The sequence below is a fragment of the Pleurodeles waltl genome, chromosome 4_1, assembly GCF_031143425.1.
Source record: "Pleurodeles waltl isolate 20211129_DDA chromosome 4_1, aPleWal1.hap1.20221129, whole genome shotgun sequence".
Taxonomy (NCBI): Eukaryota; Metazoa; Chordata; class Amphibia; order Caudata; family Salamandridae; genus Pleurodeles; species Pleurodeles waltl.
Window position 1 is genome coordinate 38,217,094 of NC_090442.1, and position 20,839 is coordinate 38,237,932.

At 39.7% G+C, this 20,839-nt stretch overlaps 6 non-coding genes across 6 annotated transcripts; all 6 read right to left on the reverse strand.

Annotated features, from left to right (window-relative positions):
* Positions 1-5,685: 5,685 nt before the first annotated feature.
* Positions 5,686-5,758, reverse strand: TRNAR-UCG (transfer RNA arginine (anticodon UCG)). The gene has a single exon. It is a non-coding gene; the product is annotated as a tRNA-Arg (tRNA).
* Positions 5,759-7,511: 1,753 nt separating this feature from the next.
* On the reverse strand, positions 7,512-7,584 carry TRNAR-UCG (transfer RNA arginine (anticodon UCG)). The gene has a single exon. It is a non-coding gene; the product is annotated as a tRNA-Arg (tRNA).
* A 3,581-nt stretch (positions 7,585-11,165) lies between these two features.
* On the reverse strand, positions 11,166-11,238 carry TRNAR-UCG (transfer RNA arginine (anticodon UCG)). The gene has a single exon. It is a non-coding gene; the product is annotated as a tRNA-Arg (tRNA).
* A 1,750-nt stretch (positions 11,239-12,988) lies between these two features.
* Positions 12,989-13,061, reverse strand: TRNAR-UCG (transfer RNA arginine (anticodon UCG)). The gene has a single exon. It is a non-coding gene; the product is annotated as a tRNA-Arg (tRNA).
* Positions 13,062-16,637: 3,576 nt separating this feature from the next.
* TRNAR-UCG (transfer RNA arginine (anticodon UCG)) lies at positions 16,638-16,710 on the reverse strand. The gene has a single exon. It is a non-coding gene; the product is annotated as a tRNA-Arg (tRNA).
* A 3,577-nt stretch (positions 16,711-20,287) lies between these two features.
* On the reverse strand, positions 20,288-20,360 carry TRNAR-UCG (transfer RNA arginine (anticodon UCG)). Its single transcript has one exon. It is a non-coding gene; the product is annotated as a tRNA-Arg (tRNA).
* Positions 20,361-20,839: the final 479 nt, after the last annotated feature.

The following is a 20,839-nucleotide window of genomic DNA, read 5'->3' on the forward strand; positions in this document are numbered from 1 at the left end:
TTGAACTGTATATTGCTCAGGGACGAATGGAATTCAATAAGTGAGCCAGAACTAGAACCAGCTGAAGCATTTGCCTTGAAGGTCGTAGATACAATAGATGAATTAAAAGCATTACAAAATAATGTCAGGGAGGATGAAAGAGATTCCTGGATTAAATCACAATGTATAAAGAGACCAGACGAGTTATGGGTTTCAAATGAGGGAAAATTTGTTTTGCCAAATAGTCTCTTATCACAGCTTGCGCGGTTCTATCATGGGCAAGCTCACCTAGGGAGAGATGCCATGATAAGATTGTTCAAAACTGATTGGTTTAACCCCAGATTTCGTCAAGCTGCAGAAGCAGTTTGCCATCGATGTGTCACTTGCCAGCAGATGAACCCAGGAAAGGGAACAGTTGTGAACGCGAGCCACATTGGTAGGGCAAGCGGGCCTTTTAGTCGAATGCAGATGGACTTCATCGAGATGCCTGTGCATGGAGGTCTGAAGTATGTGTTGGTGATTGTGTGCATTTTTAGTCATTGGATTGAGGCATACCCCACACGTAGAAATGACAGCCTTACAGTTGCAAAGCTATTGTTGAGAGAGTTAATACCACGTTTCGGATTCCCGATCTCTTTAGAATCAGATAGGGGAAGTCACTTCAATAACGAGGTGATAAAGTTACTTTGCGAAGCGCTGAACATTGAGCAAAAACTACATTGTAGCTATCGCCCTGAAGCCTCAGGACTGGTGGAGCAAATGAATGGTACACTGAAATCAAGAATGGCGAAAATATGTGCATCGACAAACTTGAAATGGCCTGACGCATTGCCCTTAGTGCTAATGTCAATGAGAAACACCCCTGATAGAAAGACTGGATTGTCTCCGCACGAAATTCTCATGGGCAGGGCTATGAGACTTCCTGCAGTTCCCGCAAACGCGCTTTTGAATATTACAGATGATATGGTGTTAGACTACTGCAAGGGTCTGGCTGACGTGGTTCGCTCTTTCTCTCACCAGGTGGAAGCGACCACCTTGCCACCGATCCAAGGTCCAGGACACGCACTGAAAGCAGGTGACTGGGTCGTGGTAAAGAAGCACGTGAGAAAGTCGTGTCTGGAACCCCGTTGGAAAGGCCCTTTCCAAGTGATCCTGACGACAACTACCGCTGTGAAGTGTGCGGGGGTTCCCAACTGGATTCACGCCAGTCACACAAAGAAGGTGTTGTGTCCCACAGATGAGGAAGTTGAAGCGCTAAAACTGCCAGTGCCTGACAAAACAGTGCTGAGTGCTGAGACAGAGCAAAACCGAACTGAAAGCGAACAGGCAGGAACGGGAGAGAGGGAGATATTCTCTGAGGACGAAGAGACCAATTCGCTTGGGGGAGACCAAGGAGAAAGTTCAGACAGCGACGAAGCAGCTGAAGGTGACAAAGAACCTGAAGCAGCTGAGGGTAGCAAAGAGCCTGAAGCAGCTGAAGGTGACAAAGAACCTGAAGCAGCTGAAAGTGATAAAGAGCCTGACGAAAGTAACGGTGACGAAGGGCTCGAAAAAGGTGAAAAAGCAGGAGAGCCTGATCAGAGGAGGGTTTTCCCAGAAGCAGACGGTATAGAAAAAGAAAAAGAGAACGTGATTGATTCCCCAGAAGGAGGGGACAAGGCAGAACAGAACGAAAAGGTTCAAGCTTCCTCAGAAAAGATCGCAGGTCCATCAAATGGACACGGTGCAAAGAGGAGACTAAGTATATCACCAATAAAAGAAAGGACTAAAGAAAGTTTGAACGACGGAGAAAGGCCAAAAGTGAAAGAGAAAAGAAAGGAAGTGACTGTTGTGGAACAATCCTCAAGTGAAGAAAAAGACTTGACAAAAGAGGAAAGTACCAGCGAAGCAGAATCAAAAAGAGAAGCAAAATTGAAAAGGAAAAGGATACCAAACAGGAGATATTCCGGTCCTGAATGGGCATATGTAGTCAATGACGATTGGACTGACGAGTTTGTATCTCTAAGCATCGAGAACGAAGAAGAAGAAGAGATACCAATAGAAAAGAAAAGTTTTATGGACTCTGTCGATTGAAAGGGTCATAAATGATATTGCTTGCTACAATATAACGTGAAACAAACAACCAGCTGAGACATTGCTAAACCGGATGAGACTTGCTGAACTGATAAAGACTGAGTTATTGCCGAATTGAGACAAATGCTGCTAACCGATAAGTGACTGGCCTCCTGAAGAAGACGGTGTGAACATTGTGCTCGTTCAGCTTTGTAACTGAATTGCTAAATAGTTTCATTTACAAGTGCTTCTAGCTCTCTGATTCTATACAGATCATGACGCAAAACAATAGAAAGAAATATTGTAAATATGTGTGTATAGGCTTGATAATTGCATGTGTACTAATAATAATGGCAATTGTGCTTGGAATACATGGTAAGACTGAGAATGAGAGAATTGATGCTTCTACTCTTGCTCCTGTTACTGTCACCGAACTAACCGCATTGAAAAGACTAGCATTGGATGAGAGACTCTTGGACGATAAGAAAGAGCTTTAGTATAACGTTTTCTATCGCTTGCTAACATAATATGTTGAGACTATGGATGCAAAAGATTGTTATGTGTGTACACAGATACCGACATCAGCGAAGGAAGGGGTGACATATCACCACATGCCTCTTACATACGGGATTACATGTAGTATAGTAATGTCTAGATTTTATGGTCAAACTAACATACAGTATTTTTACTCAAATTATGATGTTACCTTTGCATATGTTCCTATAATAGCGCAGCTAAGCCAGATTGCTAAAGATTGGGATGCTAAAATAATGAGGGAATTTTTCGAGCCAATGCAACCTTTTGAAATGGCTCACGCTCATAGGGAAAACCTTACCTGCTCGCTCTCTGCAATAGAAATAAGCTTTTTAGATCGCACAGATGATAGAAGGGCACAAATGAAGGCGAAATTAGAAAAAGAGCTACATAAGAGGACTTCAGTAGATAATTATGATTTTGCAGCAATAAAGACACAAGGGAAAATAGCTTTAGATGCTTGGCATGTAGGGAAATTTTGTATATATCGAGGTGAATCCTATTATGACAATATTTTTGTAGGAGCGAGTGAGTGTAAACATACGTTTATCTTTAAGGCCAAATGGACATTCATGATGAACGGACTTGACCCTGTCATTCCAGGTGTATATTACATTTGTGGGTATAATGCCTATTATCGTCTTCCAAAGGGATGGTGGGGGAGATGTTATTTGGGTATAGTGTTCCCAAAGGTTTATCAACTGGATGACCTATCGATGATTCAAAAGACATCTGGATCCCATCGTATCCAGAAAAGAGAGACCGCAGCTGCTGTGGTAGGAGATATATTTGGAGCCATGATTCCTTCACTGGGAGTTGTGCTGAATTCCATCAAAATAAGAAAGTTGTCTACTATAGTGGATAACATGTTGACAAAGTTTTCAGGTGCTATAATCCTGATAGATGCTGAACTTGCAGCAGAAAGAGCTATGACTCTTCAAAACAGGCTTGCTTTAGACATTCTTTTAGCAAAGGATGGCGGTGTTTGCAAAATGCTTGGTGCGCGCCACTGTTGTACTTATATTCCAGTCAATAGTGTGAAAATTAAAACTATGCTTGCTAATCTAACAAAAGAGAGTGCAGATTTGAAGGAATTGAAAGAACCAGGAGTGTGGGAGAAGGTTGGAAAAGGTATTGTTTCAGTGGGACATTGGATTGGGGGAATTTGGAATGGAATATTACTGAAAATAATAGAAGGAATATTAATAGTAATAATTTGCATATTTGGAATTTGGGAAATAAAAAGGGGAATAATAATGATTATGGAAAGAATTAGAAGAAGAAAGGAAGAGAAAATTATGAAAAGAATGGCAGAAGAATACAAAGCGCAAACTAGGGGAACTAAAAGGAAAAGAGAACTGACAGAATTTTAATGGAATAAAATTTGTGGGCATGATTTGGTGTGATGACAAGTAGTCATCAGAGGAGGGATTGATGAAGCAGAAAATGAAGGTTTTACATTTATTAACACGTAAACGTAGTGTGAAATAATCATGTGTGACTTTAACCGAACTAATAAAGATTTTACGGGGACAAAATGTGCCCTCAGAGTAGTTTGCCAACATTTATAAGCGTGCTTTATATGACGTGGTGTATTAGAATTGCACTAATCCGACATAATCGTAAACGTGTGCTATGATTTGCTTGTTTGAAATGTTTTAGCTTAGCATTACTTTAGTGGAGGCTTTGGCCTAGTGGCCTGGTCTCACGGTTTAGATGCTCGTATTTTTCCAATGTGCTAATAAACGTGTATTTCTGCTTGAAGCTGTACTTTTCCACTGAGATCGTTCACATGCTTATCTTAAGGTTTCGTGCCAGCCTGGCATATTTTCTCTTTACTCCAAGGTCGATCTGCAGGTGCGGACAATGGAAGCTCTGAAAGTGAGTTAATTGGTATAAAATGTTGCAACTTGCGTACCCATCTCCAAGGATAATGTATGCTTAAGTAAAAGCTTGAGAACTGTCGTTTTTGATTGGACAATTTGAAGCTAACCTATGAACCCTCCAATGGAAGACCCTACTGGATTCGAACTGTTGTCTATTTAAACCAGGTGCACGAGAAGGAAGTAGCCATTACAGCTATTATCAGCCATTACCAGCTATTGCCCGACATCGCGTCATTCCGTAGCTATTATGGCCCACTTTGCTGCGACGCCATTTTGAAAGATACTCTGATGCTTTCTCTAATCGAGAGAAAGAGACTTTAAATGATTCTTGCCCTAGAGACTTTAACTCTGATCCCTTTACATGAAGTAGTAGTTTTATTTTGCCGCCGTGAGGCAATTGCCCCGTCCACCCCTGCCCCTTAGTCCCGTCCCATGCTGATCGAAACGGTACCCATGCAGATCGAGAAACGGTACCTGTGAGACGAAGACTTCCTTGTATGCTGATCGTAATTGGTAAATATGAAAGGAAATTGTACAATTGCATTGTGTTTCCTTTAGGTAACCAACTGCTGATTTTGATAAGAGCCCTAGTTAGGAGTTTTTCTAAATTAATGTTGTTAATTGTTTTTGAATGAAGTCCCACATGCCGATGCTAATTTGAGGTTAGAAGAGGATTCCTTTTGTCGCACGATGCAATTTGAGATCTTGTTATGCTGACTAAATGTATGCAATTAGCTCGTTACAGATTATAGTTTTAGTGATTTGCATTGCTATTATTGAATGCCTTGTTATTCAAATGCTGCATAGATTGCACCTGTTTCGCCGTTATGGACAGCTATTAATGTCCATATATGTTTATCATTTGGTGTTGAGACACATCTATATTGTGCTAGCTTTGTTAATATAGGGAAATAAAATTCACTAACTTTGAATAAACTGGTGTGGTTATTCCTGACTGAAAGGTCAGGGTTCGCCGAAATGTATTCTGGATTAATTGTCAAGTGTTATGTTGATCAAGGTATTGCTTATGTTCGTTATTAATTATTGATTTAAGGAAGTTGACCGATATAGAGTACAGAGAGTCCCACTTAGTCAAAAGATTCATCGGCCTAAAGAGCGTCCGAGCACAGGTAAAATTATTAGTACGGACCGCTCTATCAAGAGTGAAAGGAGTATTGTAAGAGTGTTTCCAGTTTGTATGTAAAGATAAGTTGGGTGCTGTGAGAAAAAGACTCAACCATGAAGGGACTCGAACCCTCAATCTTCTGATCCGAAGTCAGACGCCTTATCCATTAGGCCACATGGTCACTGACAGCAACATGTTTGGGTGTTTAGGGTTAGGTGGTATGAATGTATGTGGAACATATCAATTACAGGTGCACAGGACAGGATCCCATACCGTTCTTCATCTTCTTTCCATCAAAGGAGTTTTTTCAAACAATATCTAGATCATTTCCAAAGTTTCATATCTTATGATGTGCTTTTTTGCTGTTAATCCTCCTTTCTTCTTTTATTGAATACTCTGTTTTATGCTGCAATGGTATTTTATGGATTATTTGAAAAGAGAATGAAACTGCTTTGACAGTAGTTCAGACTTCCCATTTCTTGACTTGCTAATTTGCTCCCTGAATTAGCTTATACAAGTGACATGAACAGGGCCTTGACCTAAGCACGTACCTGAAAGCCTGTCACCACCTCTAGAAATAAAATTCACAGCAGCTCAAAACATTCATTTTGAAAGAGAATATTTCAAGTGAGTCCAAGTTTAATTTCAATAAAGAAAGCTGTATAAAATGACACGCTGCACATTTGGGTAACCAGCATGACTCTTTTCAGTGAAGAAGTGGAATGGTTCTGTTGCAATATACTATCACCCTGGCAAGCTGCTACGAGGAAGAGTAAACAATATGATTAGGTTTCAGCAAAAATTTATTAGTTCATGGTGTGCACCTCAGATAGACTTAAACTTACACACCCTGGTCTGTGAGAGTAGTGCCCTATCTATTGCGGCATTGAGGGTAATCTGCAAGACAGAGTTTCAAAATCATCCTTTCATCTCAGTTCATGGCCACATACAGTATTTCTGCAGTCATTCGTTTCACTTTTCTGTCTTTAATTAAACTGACCATTTTAAACCTCTGGCACCCACCACTTCAATCTTACAGTTTTTGTGCTATCATAGGGCCTTGGAACTTTTGGCAAGTGGACAGAAGCAGTCAGAGAACCACATCACAATACATACTCCTTTGCCTGATACCTTTCACAACAAACTGCTCTTGGAAAAAGACGTTAACCGGTCCTTGCTCTCAGACAGACACAGAAAGCCTATCACCACCTCTACGAACATATTTCAATCAAACCAATATATATCATTCAACAATTATGCCTCTGTATCAATATAACTACAACTCGAGACAGAAAGGAATTTAAAAAACAATCTGCCCATTTGAATAACCAGCAGAGTTTTAAGGACGTACAAATTGGAATGTGACAATTTCAGAGTTCCTCATTCATAAGAAGTCTGTGAGCTAGTATCTCAGAAAGATCTCAAGTTTATAGCAAAAATGGTTGTAAGGGTGATTTTTACCACACAATTGCAACTAGGTGCATCAATCTGCAAGAGACCAGTCCTTGACAGATTACACAACTGGGGCAACAGCAAAGGCAGCAATTGTGTCAATCCTTTATGATTCTTCTCTAGTACTATACTTTTTCTGAGGGACAATTTGCATTATTCCTGGAGAAAATCATAGAGCTTCTACCCATGCATAGTTTCTGCTTTCTGCACGCACACACTCCATGCACTGAATCTACCCACAGTTCTGTTCAGAATGATTGTGCCATGTCATATTGTTGTATACGTATTGCATATCCAAGGCATTTATGAAGAGGTACTTTGGTATGGCAGAAAGACTGAAAAGTAGCAATGCTGAAGGCATAACGTGACTGATTGTGCAGTTTGCATTGGGCTTTCTTAATGAGTGAGAGTGAAAGGAGTATTGTAAGAGTTTGTTTCCAGTTTTTATGTAAAGATAAGTTGGGTGCTGTGAGAAAAAGACTCAACCATGAAGGGACTCGAACCCTCAATCTTCTGATCCGAAGTCAGAGGCCTTATCCATTAGGCCACATGGTCACTGACTGCAATATGTTTGGGTGTTTAGGGTTAGGTGGTATGAATGGATGTGGAACATATCAATTACAGGTGTGCAGGACAGGATCCCATACCGTTCTTCATCTTCTTTCCATCAAAGGAGTTTTTTCAAACAATATCTAGATTATTTCCAAAGTTTCATATCTTATGCTGTGCTTTTTTGCTGTTAATCCTCCTTTCTTCTTTGATTGAATACTCTGTTTTATGCTGCAATGGTATTTTTGGATTATTTGAAAAGAGAATGAAACTTCTTTGACAGTAGTTCAGACTTCCCATTTCTTGAGTTGCTAATTTGCTCCCTGAATTAGCTTATACAAGTGACATGAACAGGGCCTTGACCTAAGCACGTACCTGAAAGCCTGTCACCACCTCTAGATATAAAATTCACAGCAGCTCAAAACATTCATTTTGAAAGAGAATATTTCAAGTGAGTCCAAGTTTAATTTCAATAAAGAAAGCTGTATAAAATGACACGCTGCACATTTGGGTAACCAGCATGACTCTTTTCAGTGAAGAAGTGGAATGGTTCTGTTGCAATATACTATCACCCTGGCAAGCCGCTACGAGGAAGAGTAAACAATATGATTAGGTTTCAGCAAAAATGTATTAGTTCAGGGTGTGCACCTCAGATAGACTTAAACTTACACACCCTGGTCTGTGAGAGTAGTGCCCTATCCATTGCGGCATTGAGGGTAATCTGCAAGACAGAGTTCCAAAATCATCCTTTCATCTCAGTTCATGGCCACATACAGTATTTCTGCAGTCATTCGTTTCACTTTTCTGTCTTTAATTAAACTGACCATTTTAAACCTCTGGCACCCACCACTTCAATCTTACAGTTTTTGTGCTATCATAGGGCCTTGGAACTTTTGGCAAGTGGACAGAAGCAGTCAGAGAACCACATCACAATACATACTCCTTTGCCTGATACCTTTCACAACAAACTGCTCTTGGAAAAAGACGTTAACCGGTCCTTGCTCTCAGACAGACACAGAAAGCCTATCACCACCTCTACGAACATATTTCAATCAAACCAATATATATCATTCAACAATTATGCCTCTGTATCAATATAACTACAACTCGAGACAGAAAGGAATTTAAAAAACAATCTGCCCATTTGAATAACCAGCAGAGTTTTAAGGACGTACAAATTGGAATGTGACAATTTCAGAGTTCCTTATTCATAAGAAGTCTGTGAGATAGTATCTCAGAAAGATCTCAAGTTTATAGCAAAAATGGTTGTAAGGGTGATTTATACCACACAATTGCAACTAGGTGCCTCAATCTGCAAGAGACCAGTCCTTGACAGATTACACAATTGGGGCAACAGCAAAGGCAGCAATTGTGTCAATCCTTTATGATTCTTCTCCAGTACTATATTTTTTCTGAGGGACAATTTGCATTATTCCTGGAGAAAATCATAGAGTTTCTACGCATGCATAGTTTCTGCTTTCTACACGCACACACTCCCTGCACTGCATCTACCCACAGTTCTGTTAAGAATGATTGTGCCATGTCATATTGTTGTATACGTATCGCATATCCGTGGCATTTATTAAGAGGTACTTTGGTATGGCAGAAGGACAGAAAAGTAGCAATGCTGAAGGCATAACGTGACTGATTTTGCAGTTTGTATTGGGCTTTCTTAATGAGTGAGAGTGAAAGGAGTATTGTAAGAGTGTGTTTCCAGTTTTTATGTAAAGATAAGTTGGGTGCTGTGAGAAAAAGACTTATCCATGAAGGGACTCGAACCCTCAATCTTCTGATCCGAAGTCAGAGGCCTTATCCATTAGGCCACATGGTCACTGACTGCAATATGTTTGGGTGTTTAGGGTTAGGTGGTATGAATGGATGTGGAACATATCAATTACAGGTGTGCAGGACAGGATCCCATACCGTTCTTCATCTTCTTTCCATCAAAGGAGTTTTTTCAAACAATATCTAGATAATTTCCAAAGTTTCATATCTTATGCTGTGCTTTTTTGCCGTTAATCCTCCTTTCTTCTTTGATTGAATACTCTGTTTTATGCTGCAATGGTATTTTTGGATTATTTGAAAAGAGAATGAAACTGCTTTGACAGTAGTTCAGACTTCCCATTTCTTGACTTGCTAATTTTCTCCCTGAATTAGCTTATACTGTACAAGTGACATGAACAGGGCCTTGACCTAAGCACGTACCTGAAAGCCGTCACCACCTCTAGATATAAAATTCACAGCAGCTCAAAACATTCATTTTGAAAGAGAATATTTCAAGTGAGTCCAAGTTTAATTTCAATAAAGAAAGCTGTATAAAATGACACGCTGCACATTTGGGTAACCAGCATGACTCTTTTCAGTGAAGAAGTGGAATGGTTCTGTTGCAATATACTATCACCCTGGCAAGCTGCTACGAGGAAGAGTAAACAATATGATTAGGTTTCAGCAAAAATGTATTAGTTCAGGGTGTGCACCTCAGATAGACTTAAACTTACACACCTTGGTCTGTGAGAGTAGGGCCCTATCCATTGCGGCATTGAGTGTAATCTGCAAGACAGAGTTCCAAAATCATCCTTTCATCTCAGTTCATGGCCACATACAGTATTTCTGCAGTCATTCGTTTCACTTTTCTGTCTTTAATTAAACTGACCATTTTAAACCTCCGGCACCCACCACTTCATTCTTACCGTTTTTGTGCTTTCATAGGGCCTTGGAACTTTTGGCAAGTGGACAGTAGCAGTCAGAGAACCACATCACAATACATACTCCTTTGCCTGATACCTTTCACAACAAATTGCTCTTGGAAAAAGACGTTAACCGGTCCTTGCTCTCAGACAGACACAGAAAGCCTATCACCACCTCTACGAACATATTTCAATCAAACCAATATATATCATTCAACAATTATGCCTCTGTATCAATATAACTACAACTCGAGACAGAAAGGAATTTAAAAAACAATCTGCCCATTTGAATAACCAGCAGAGTTTTAAGGACGTACAAATTGGAATGTGACAATTTCAGAGTTCCTCATTCATAAGAAGTCTGTGAGATAGTATCTCAGAAAGAACTCAAGTTTATAGCAAAAATGGTTGTAAGGGTGATTTTTACCACACAATTGCAACTAGGTGCCTCAATCTGCAAGAGACCAGTCCTTGACAGATTACACAACTGGGGCAACAGCAAAGGCAGCAATTGTGTCAATCCTTTATGATTCTTCTCTAGTACTATACTTTTTCAGAGGGACAATTTGCATTATTCCTGGAGAAAATCATAGAGCTTCTACCCATGCATAGTTTCTGCTTTCTGCACGCACACACTCCCTGCACTGAATCTACCCACAGTTCTGTTCAGAATGATTGTGCCATGTCATATTGTTGTATACGTATTGCATATCCGTGGCATTTATGAAGAGGTACTTTGGTATGGCAGAAAGACAGAAAAGTAGCAATGCGGAAGGCATAACGTGACTGATTGTGCAGTTTGCATTGGGCTTTCTTAATGAGTGAGAGTGAAAGGAGTATTGTAAGAGTGTGTTTCCAGTTTGTATGTAAAGATAAGGTGGGTGCTGTGAGAAAAAGACTCAACCATGAAGGGACTCGAACCCTCAATTTTCTGATCCGAAGTCAGACGCCTTATCCATTAGGCCACATGGTCACTGACATCAACATGTTTGGGTGTTTAGGGTTAGGTGGTATGAATGGATGTGGAACATATCAATTACAGGTGCGCAGGACAGGATCCCATACCGTTCTTCATCTTCTTTCCATCAAAGGAGTTTTTTCAAACAATATCTAGATAATTTCCAAAGTTTCATATCTTATGCTGTGCTTTTTTGCCGTTAATCCTCCTTTCTTCTTTTATTGAATACTCTGTTTTATGCTGCAATGGTATTTTTGGATTATTTGAAAAGAGAATGAAACTGCTTTGACAGTAGTTCAGACTTCCCATTTCTTGACTTGCTAATTTGCTCCCTGAATTAGCTTATACAAGTGACATGAACAGGGCCTTGACCTAAGCACGTACCTGAAAGCCGGTCACCACCTCTAGAAATAAAATTCACAGCAGCTCAAACATTCATTTTGAAAGAGAATATTTCAAGTGAGTCCAAGTTTAATTTCAATAAAGAAAGCTGTATAAAATGACACGCTGCACATTTGGGTAACAAGCATGACTCTTTTCAGTGAAGAAGTGGAATGGTTCTGTGCAATATACTATCACCCTGGCAAGCTGCTACGAGGAAGAGTAAACAATATGATTAGGTTTCAACAAAAATTTATTAGTTCAGGGTGTGCACCTCAGAGAGACTTAAACTTACACACCCTGGTCTGTGAGAGTAGTGCCCTATCCATTGCGGCATTGAGTGTAATCTGCAAGACAGAGTTCCAAAATCATCCTTTCATCTCAGTTCATGGCCACATACAGTATTTCTGCAGTCATTCGTTTCCCTTTTCTGTCTTTAATTAAACTGACCATTTTAAACCTCCGGCACCCACCACTTCAATCTTACCGTTTTTGTGCTTTCATAGGGCCTTGGAACTTTTGGCAAGTGGACAGAAGCAGTCAGAGAACCACATCACAATACATACTCCTTTGCCTGATACCTTTCACAACAAATTGCTCTTGGAAAAAGACGTTAACCGGTCCTTGCTCTCAGACAGACACAGAAAGCCTATCACCACCTCTACGAACATATTTCAATCAAACCAATATATATCATTCAACAATTATGCCTCTGTATCAATATAACTACAACTCGAGACAGAAAGGAATTTAAAAAACAATCTGCCCATTTGAATAACCAGCAGAGTTTTAAGGACGTACAAATTGGAATGTGACAATTTCAGAGTTCCTTATTCATAAGAAGTCTGTGAGATAGTATCTCAGAAAGATCTCAAGTTTATAGCAAAAATGGTTGTAAGGGTGATTTATACCACACAATTGCAACTAGGTGCCTCAATCTGCAAGAGACCAGTCCTTGACAGATTACACAATGGGGGCAACAGCAAAGGCAGCAATTGTGTCAATCCTTTATGATTCTTCTCCAGTACTATATTTTTTCTGAGGGACAATTTGCATTATTCCTGGAGAAAATCATAGAGCTTCTACCCATGCATAGTTTCTGCTTTCTGCACGCACACGCTCCCTGCACTGAATCTACCCACAGTTCTGTTCAGAATGATTGTGCCATGTCATATTGTTGTATACGTATTGCATATCCGTGGCATTTATGAAGAGGTACTTTGGTATGGCAGAAAGACAGAAAAGTAGCAATGCGGAAGGCATAACGTGACTGATTATGCAGTTTGCATTGGGCTTTCTTAATGAGTTAGAGTGAAAGGAGTATTGTAAGAGTGTGTTTCCAGTTTGTATGTAAAGATAAGTTGGGTGCTGTGAGAAAAAGACTCAACCATGAAGGGACTCGAACCCTCTATCTTCTGATCCGAAGTCAGACGCCTTATCCATTAGGCCACATGGTCACTGACTGCAACATGTTTGGGTGTTTAGGGTTAGGTGGTATGAATGGATGTGGAACATATCAATTACAGGTGCGCAGGACAGGATCCCATACCGTTCTTCATCTTCTTTCTATCAAAGGAGTTTTTTCAAACAATATCTAGATAATTTCCAAAGTTTCATATCTTATGCTGTGCTTTTTTGCCGTTAATCCTCCTTTCTTCTTTTATTGAATACTCTGTTTTATGCTGCAATGGTATTTTTGGATTATTTGAAAAGAGAATGAAACTGCTTTGACAGCAGTTCAGACTTCCCATTTCTTGACTTGCTAATTTGCTCCCTGAATTAGCTTATACGAGTGACATGAACAGGGCCTTGACCTAAGCACGTACCTGAAAGCCTGTCACCACCTCTAGAAATAAAATTCACAGCAGCTCAAACATTCATTTTGAAAGAGAATATTTCAAGTGAGTCCAAGTTTAATTTCAATAAAGAAAGCTGTATAAAATGACACGCTGCACATTTGGGTAACCAGCATGACTCTTTTCAGTGAAGAAGTGGAATGGTTCTGTTGCAATATACTATCACCCTGGCAAGCTGCTACGAGGAAGAGTAAACAATATGATTAGGTTTCAGCAAAAATGTATTAGTTCAGGGTGTGCACCTCAGATAGACTTAAACTTACACACCCTTGTCTGTGAGAGTAGTGCCCTATCCATTGCAGCATTGAGGGTAATCTGCAAGACAGAGTTCCAAAATCATCCTTTCATCTCAGTTCATGGCCACATACAGTATTTCTGCAGTCATTCGTTTCACTTTTCTGTCTTTAATTAAACTGACCATTTTAAACCTCTGGCACCCACCACTTCAATCTTACAGTTTTTGTGCTTTCATAGGGCCTTGGAACTTTTGGCAAGTGGACAGAAGCAGTCAGAGAACCACATCACAATACATACTCCTTTGCCTGATACCTTTCACAACAAATTGCTCTTGGAAAAAGACTTTAACCGGTCCTTGCTCTCAGACAGACACAGAAAGCCTATCACCACCTCTACGAACATATTTCAATCAAACCAATATATATCATTCAACAATTATGCCTCTGTATCAATATAACTACAACTCGAGACAGAAAGGAATTTAAAAAACAATCTGCCCATTTGAATAACCAGCAGAGTTTTAAGGATGTACAAATTGGAATGTGACAATTTCAGAGTTCCTTATTCATAAGAAGTCTGTGAGATAGTATCTCAGAAAGATCTCAAGTTTATAGCAAAAATGGTTGTAAGGGTGATTTTTACCACACAATTGCAACTAGGTGCCTCAATCTGCAAGAGACCAGTCCTTGACAGATTACACAACTGGGGCAACAGCAAAGGCAGCAATTGTGTCAATCCTTTATGATTCTTCTCTAGTACTATACTTTTTCAGAGGGACAATTTGCATTATTCCTGGAGAAAATCATAGAGCTTCTACCCATGCATAGTTTCTGCTTTCTGCACGCACACACTCCCTGCACTGAATCTACCCACAGTTCTGTTCAGAATGATTGTGCCATGTCATATTGTTGTATACGTATTGCATATCCGTGGCATTTATGAAGAGGTACTTTGGTATGGCAGAAAGACAGAAAAGTAGCAATGCGGAAGGCATAACGTGACTGATTGTGCAGTTTGCATTGGGCTTTCTTAATGAGTGAGAGTGAAAGGAGTATTGTAAGAGTGTGTTTCCAGTTTGTATGTAAAGATAAGTTGGGTGCTGTGAGAAACAGACTCAACCATGAAGGGACTCGAACCCTCAATCTTCTGATCCAAACTCAGACGCCTTATCAATTAGGCCACATGGTCACTGACATCAACATGTTTGGGTGTTTAGGGTTAGGTGGTATGAATGGATGTGGAACATATCAATTTACAGGTGCGCAGGACAGGATCCCATACCGTTCTTCATCTTCTTTCCATCAAAGGAGTTTTTTCAAACAATATCTAGATAATTTCCAAAGTTTTATATCTTATGCTGTGCTTTTTTGCCGTTAATCCTCCTTTCTTCTTTTATTGAATACTCTGTTTTATGCTGCAATGGTATTTTTGGATTATTTGAAAAGAGAATGAAACTGCTTTGACAGCAGTTCAGACTTCCCATTTCTTGACTTGCTAATTTGCTCCCTGAATTAGCTTATACGAGTGACATGAACAGGGCCTTGACCTAAGCACGTACCTGAAAGCCTGTCACCACCTCTAGAAATAAAATTCACAGCAGCTCAAACATTCATTTTGAAAGAGAATATTTCAAGTGAGTCCAAGTTTAATTTCAATAAAGAAAGCTGTATAAAATGACACGCTGCACATTTGGGTAACCAGCATGACTCTTTTCAGTGAAGAAGTGGAATGGTTCTGTTGCAATATACTATCACCCTGGCAAGCTGCTACGAGGAAGAGTAAACAATATGATTAGGTTTCAGCAAAAATGTATTAGTTCAGGGTGTGCACCTCAGATAGACTTAAACTTACACACCCTTGTCTGTGAGAGTAGTGCCCTATCCATTGCAGCATTGAGGGTAATCTGCAAGACAGAGTTCCAAAATCATCCTTTCATCTCAGTTCATGGCCACATACAGTATTTCTGCAGTCATTCGTTTCACTTTTCTGTCTTTAATTAAACTGACCATTTTAAACCTCCGGCACCCACCACTTCAATCTTACCGTTTTTGTGCTTTCATAGGGCCTTGGAACTTTTGGCAAGTGGACAGAAGCAGTCAGAGAACCACATCACAATACATACTCCTTTGCCTGATACCTTTCACAACAAATTGCTCTTGGAAAAAGACGTTAACCGGTCCTTGCTCTCAGACAGACACAGAAATCCTATCACCACCTCTACGAACATATTTCAATCAAACCAATATATATCATTCAACAATTATGCCTCTGTATCAATATAACTACAACTCGAGACAGAAAGGAATTTAAAAAACAATCTGCCCATTTGAATAACCAGCAGAGTTTTAAGGATGTACAAATTGGAATGTGACAATTTCAGAGTTCCTTATTCATAAGAAGTCTGTGAGATAGTATCTCAGAAAGATCTCAAGTTTATAGCAAAAATGGTTGTAAGGGTGATTTTTACCACACAATTGCAACTAGGTGCATCAATCTGCAAGAGACCAGTCCTTGACAGATTACACAACTGGGGCAACAGCAAAGGCAGCAATTGTGTCAATCCTTTATGATTCTTCTCTAGTACTATACTTTTTCTGAGGGACAATTTGCATTATTCCTGGAGAAAATCATAGAGCTTCTACCCATGCATAGTTTCTGCTTTCTGCACGCACACACTTCATGCACTGAATCTACCCACAGTTCTGTTCAGAATGATTGTGCCATGTCATATTGTTGTATACGTATTGCATATCCAAGGTATTTATGAAGAGGTACTTTGGTATGGCAGAAAGACTGAAAAGTAGCAATGCTGAAGGCATAACGTGACTGATTGTGCAGTTTGCATTGGGCTTTCTTAATGAGTGAGAGTGAAAGGAGTATTGTAAGAGTGTGTTTCCAGTTTTTATGTAAAGATAAGTTGGGTGCTGTGAGAAAAAGACTCAACCATGAAGGGACTCGAACCCTCAATCTTCTGATCCGAAGTCAGAGGCCTTATCCATTAGGCCACATGGTCACTGACTGCAATATGTTTGGGTGTTTAGGGTTAGGTGGTATGAATGGATGTGGAACATATCAATTACAGGTGTGCAGGACAGGATCCCATACCATTCTTCATCTTCTTTCCATCAAAGGAGTTTTTTCAAACAATATCTAGATAATTTCCAAAGTTTCATATCTTATGCTGTGCTTTTTTGCTGTTAATCCTCCTTTCTTCTTTGATTGAATACTCTGTTTTATGCTGCAATGGTATTTTTGGATTATTTGAAAAGAGAATGAAACTTCTTTGACAGTAGTTCAGACTTCCCATTTCTTGACTTGCTAATTTGCTCCCTGAATTAGCTTATACAAGTGACATGAACAGGGCCTTGACCTAAGCACGTACCTGAAAGCCTGTCACCACCTCTAGATATAAAATTCACAGCAGCTCAAAACATTCATTTTGAAAGAGAATATTTCAAGTGAGTCCAAGTTTAATTTCAATAAAGAAAGCTGTATAAAATGACACGCTGCACATTTGGGTAACCAGCATGACTCTTTTCAGTGAAGAAGTGGAATGGTTCTGTTGCAATATACTATCACCCTGGCAAGCTGCTACGAGGAAGAGTAAACAATATGATTAGGTTTCAGCAAAAATGTATTAGTTCAGGGTGTGCACCTCAGATAGACTTAAACTTACACACCCTGGTCTGTGAGAGTAGTGCCCTATCCATTGCGGCATTGAGGGTAATCTGCAAGACAGAGTTCCAAAATCATCCTTTCATCTCAGTTCATGGCCACATACAGTATTTCTGCAGTCATTCGTTTCACTTTTCTGTCTTTAATTAAACTGACCATTTTAAACCTCTGGCACCCACCACTTCAATCTTACAGTTTTTGTGCTATCATAGGGCCTTGGAACTTTTGGCAAGTGGACAGAAGCAGTCAGAGAACCACATCACAATACATACTCCTTTGCCTGATACCTTTCACAACAAACTGCTCTTGGAAAAAGACGTTAACCGGTCCTTGCTCTCAGACAGACACAGAAAGCCTATCACCACCTCTACGAACATATTTCAATCAAACCAATATATATCATTAAACAATTATGCCTCTGTATCAATATAACTACAACTCGAGACAGAAAGGAATTTAAAAAACAATCTGCCCATTTGAATAACCAGCAGAGTTTTAAGGACGTAGAAATTGAAATGTGACAATTTCAGAGTTCCTCATTCATAAGAAGTCTGTGAGATAGTATCTCAGAAAGATCTCAAGTTTATAGCAAAAATGGTTGTAAGGGTGATTTTTACCACACAATTGCAACTAGGTGCCTCAATCTGCAAGAGACCAGTCCTTGACAGATTACACAACTGGGGCAACAGCAAAGGCAGCAATTGTGTCAATCCTTTATGATTCTTCTCTAGTACTATACTTTTTCAGAGGGACAATTTGCATTATTCCTGGAGAAAATCATAGAGCTTCTACCCATGCATAGTTTCTGCTTTCTGCACGCACACACTCCCTGCACTGAATCTACCCACAGTTCTGTTCAGAATGATTGTGCCATGTCATATTGTTGTATACGTATTGCATATCCGTGGCATTTATGAAGAGGTACTTTGGTATGGCAGAAAGACAGAAAAGTAGCAATGCGGAAGGCATAACGTGACTGATTGTGCAGTTTGCATTGGGCTTTCTTAATGAGTGAGAGTGAAAGGAGTATTGTAAGAGTGTGTTTCCAGTTTGTATGTAAAGATAAGTTGGGTGCTGTGAGAAACAGACTCAACCATGAAGGGACTCGAACCCTCAATCTTCTGATCCAAACTCAGACGCCTTATCAATTAGGCCACATGGTCACTGACATCAACATGTTTGGGTGTTTAGGGTTAGGTGGTATGAATGGATGTGGAACATATCAATTTACAGGTGCGCAGGACAGGATCCCATACCGTTCTTCATCTTCTTTCCATCAAAGGAGTTTTTTCAAACAATATCTAGATAATTTCCAAAGTTTTATATCTTATGCTGTGCTTTTTTGCCGTTAATCCTCCTTTCTTCTTTTATTGAATACTCTGTTTTATGCTGCAATGGTATTTTTGGATTATTTGAAAAGAGAATGAAACTGCTTTGACAGTAGTTCAGACTTCCCATTTCTTGACTTGCTAATTTGCTCCCTGAATTAGCTTATACAAGTGACATGAACAGGGCCTTGACCTAAGCACGTACCTGAAAGCCGGTCACCACCTCTAGAAATAAAATTCACAGCAGCTCAAACATTCATTTTGAAAGAGAATATTTCAAGTGAGTCCAAGTTTAATTTCAATAAAGAAAGCTGTATAAAATGACACGCTGCACATTTGGGTAACCAGCATGACTCTTTTCAGTGAAGAAGTGGAATGGTTCTGTTGCAATATACTATCACCCTGGCAAGCTGCTACGAGGAAGAGTAAACAATATGATTAGGTTTCAGCAAAAATGTATTAGTTCAGGGTGTGCACCTCAGATAGACTTAAACTTACACATCCTTGTCTGTGAGAGTAGTGCCCTATCCATTGCGGCATTGAGGGTAATCTGCAAGACAGAGTTCCAAAATCATCCTTTCATCTCAGTTCATGGCCACATACAGTATTTCTGCAGTCTTTCATTTCACTTTTCTGTCTTTAATTAAACTGACCATTTTAAACCTCCGGCACCCACCACTTCAATCTTACAGTTTTTGTGCTATCATAGGGCCTTGGAACTTTTGGCAAGTGGACAGAAGCAGTCAGAGAACCACATCACAATACATACTCTTTTGCCTGATACCTTTCACAACAAACTGCTCTTGGAAAAAGACGTTAACCGGTCCTTGCTCTCAGACAGACACAGAAAGCCTATCACCACCTCTACGAACATATTTCAATCAAACCACTATATATCATTCAACAATTATGCCTCTGTATCAATATAACTACAACTCGAGACAGAAAGGAATTTAAAAAACAATCTGCCCATTTGAATAACCAGCATAGTTTTAAGGACGTACAAATTGGAATGTGATAATTTCAGAGTTCCTCATTCATAAGAAGTCTGTGAGCTAGTATCTCAGAAAGATCTCAAGTTTATAGCAAAAATGGTTGTAAGGGTGATTTTTAGCACACAATTGCAACTAGGTGCATCAATCTGCAAGAGACCAGTCCTTGACAGATTACACAACTGGGGCAACAGCAAAGGCAGCAATTGTGTCAATCCTTTATGATTCTTCTCTAGTACTATACTTTTTCTGAGGGACAATTTGCATTATTCCTGGAGAAAATCATAGAGCTTCTACCCATGCATAGTTTCTGCTTTCTGCACGCACACACTCCCTGCACTGAATCTACCCACAGTTCTGTTCAGAATGATTGTGCCATGTCATATTGTTGTATACGTATTGCATATCCGTGGCATTTATGAAGAGGTACTTTGGTATGGCAGAAAGACAGAAAAGTAGCAATGCGGAAGGCATAACGTGACTGATTATGCAGTTTGCATTGGGCTTTCTTAATGAGTTAGAGTGAAAGGAGTATTGTAAGAGTGTGTTTCCAGTTTGTATGTAAAGATAAGTTGGGTGCTGTGAGAAAAAGACTCAACCATGAAGGGACTCGAACCCTCTATCTTCTGATCCGAAGTCAGACGCCTTATCCATTAGGCCACATGGTCACTGACTGCAACATATTTGGGTGTTTAGGGTTAGGTGGTATGAATGGATGTGGAACATATCAATTAGAGGTGCGCAGGACAGGATCCCATACCGTTCTTCATCTTCTTTCCATCAAAGGAGTTTTTTCAAACAATATCTAGATAATTTCCAAAGTTTCATATCTTATGCTGTGCTTTTTTGCCGTTAATCCTCCTTTCTTCTTTTATTGAATACTCTGTTTTATGCTGCAATGGTATTTTTGGATTATTTGAAAAGAGAATGAAACTGCTTTGACAGCAGTTCAGACTTCCCATTTCTTGACTTGCTAATTTGCTCCCTGAATTAGCTTATACAAGTGACATGAACAGGGCCTTGACCTAAGCACGTACCTGAAAGCCTGTCACCACCTCTAGAAATAAAATTCACAGCAGCTCAAACATTCATTTTGAAAGAGAATATTTCAAGTGAGTCCAAGTTTAATTTCAATAAAGAAAGCTGT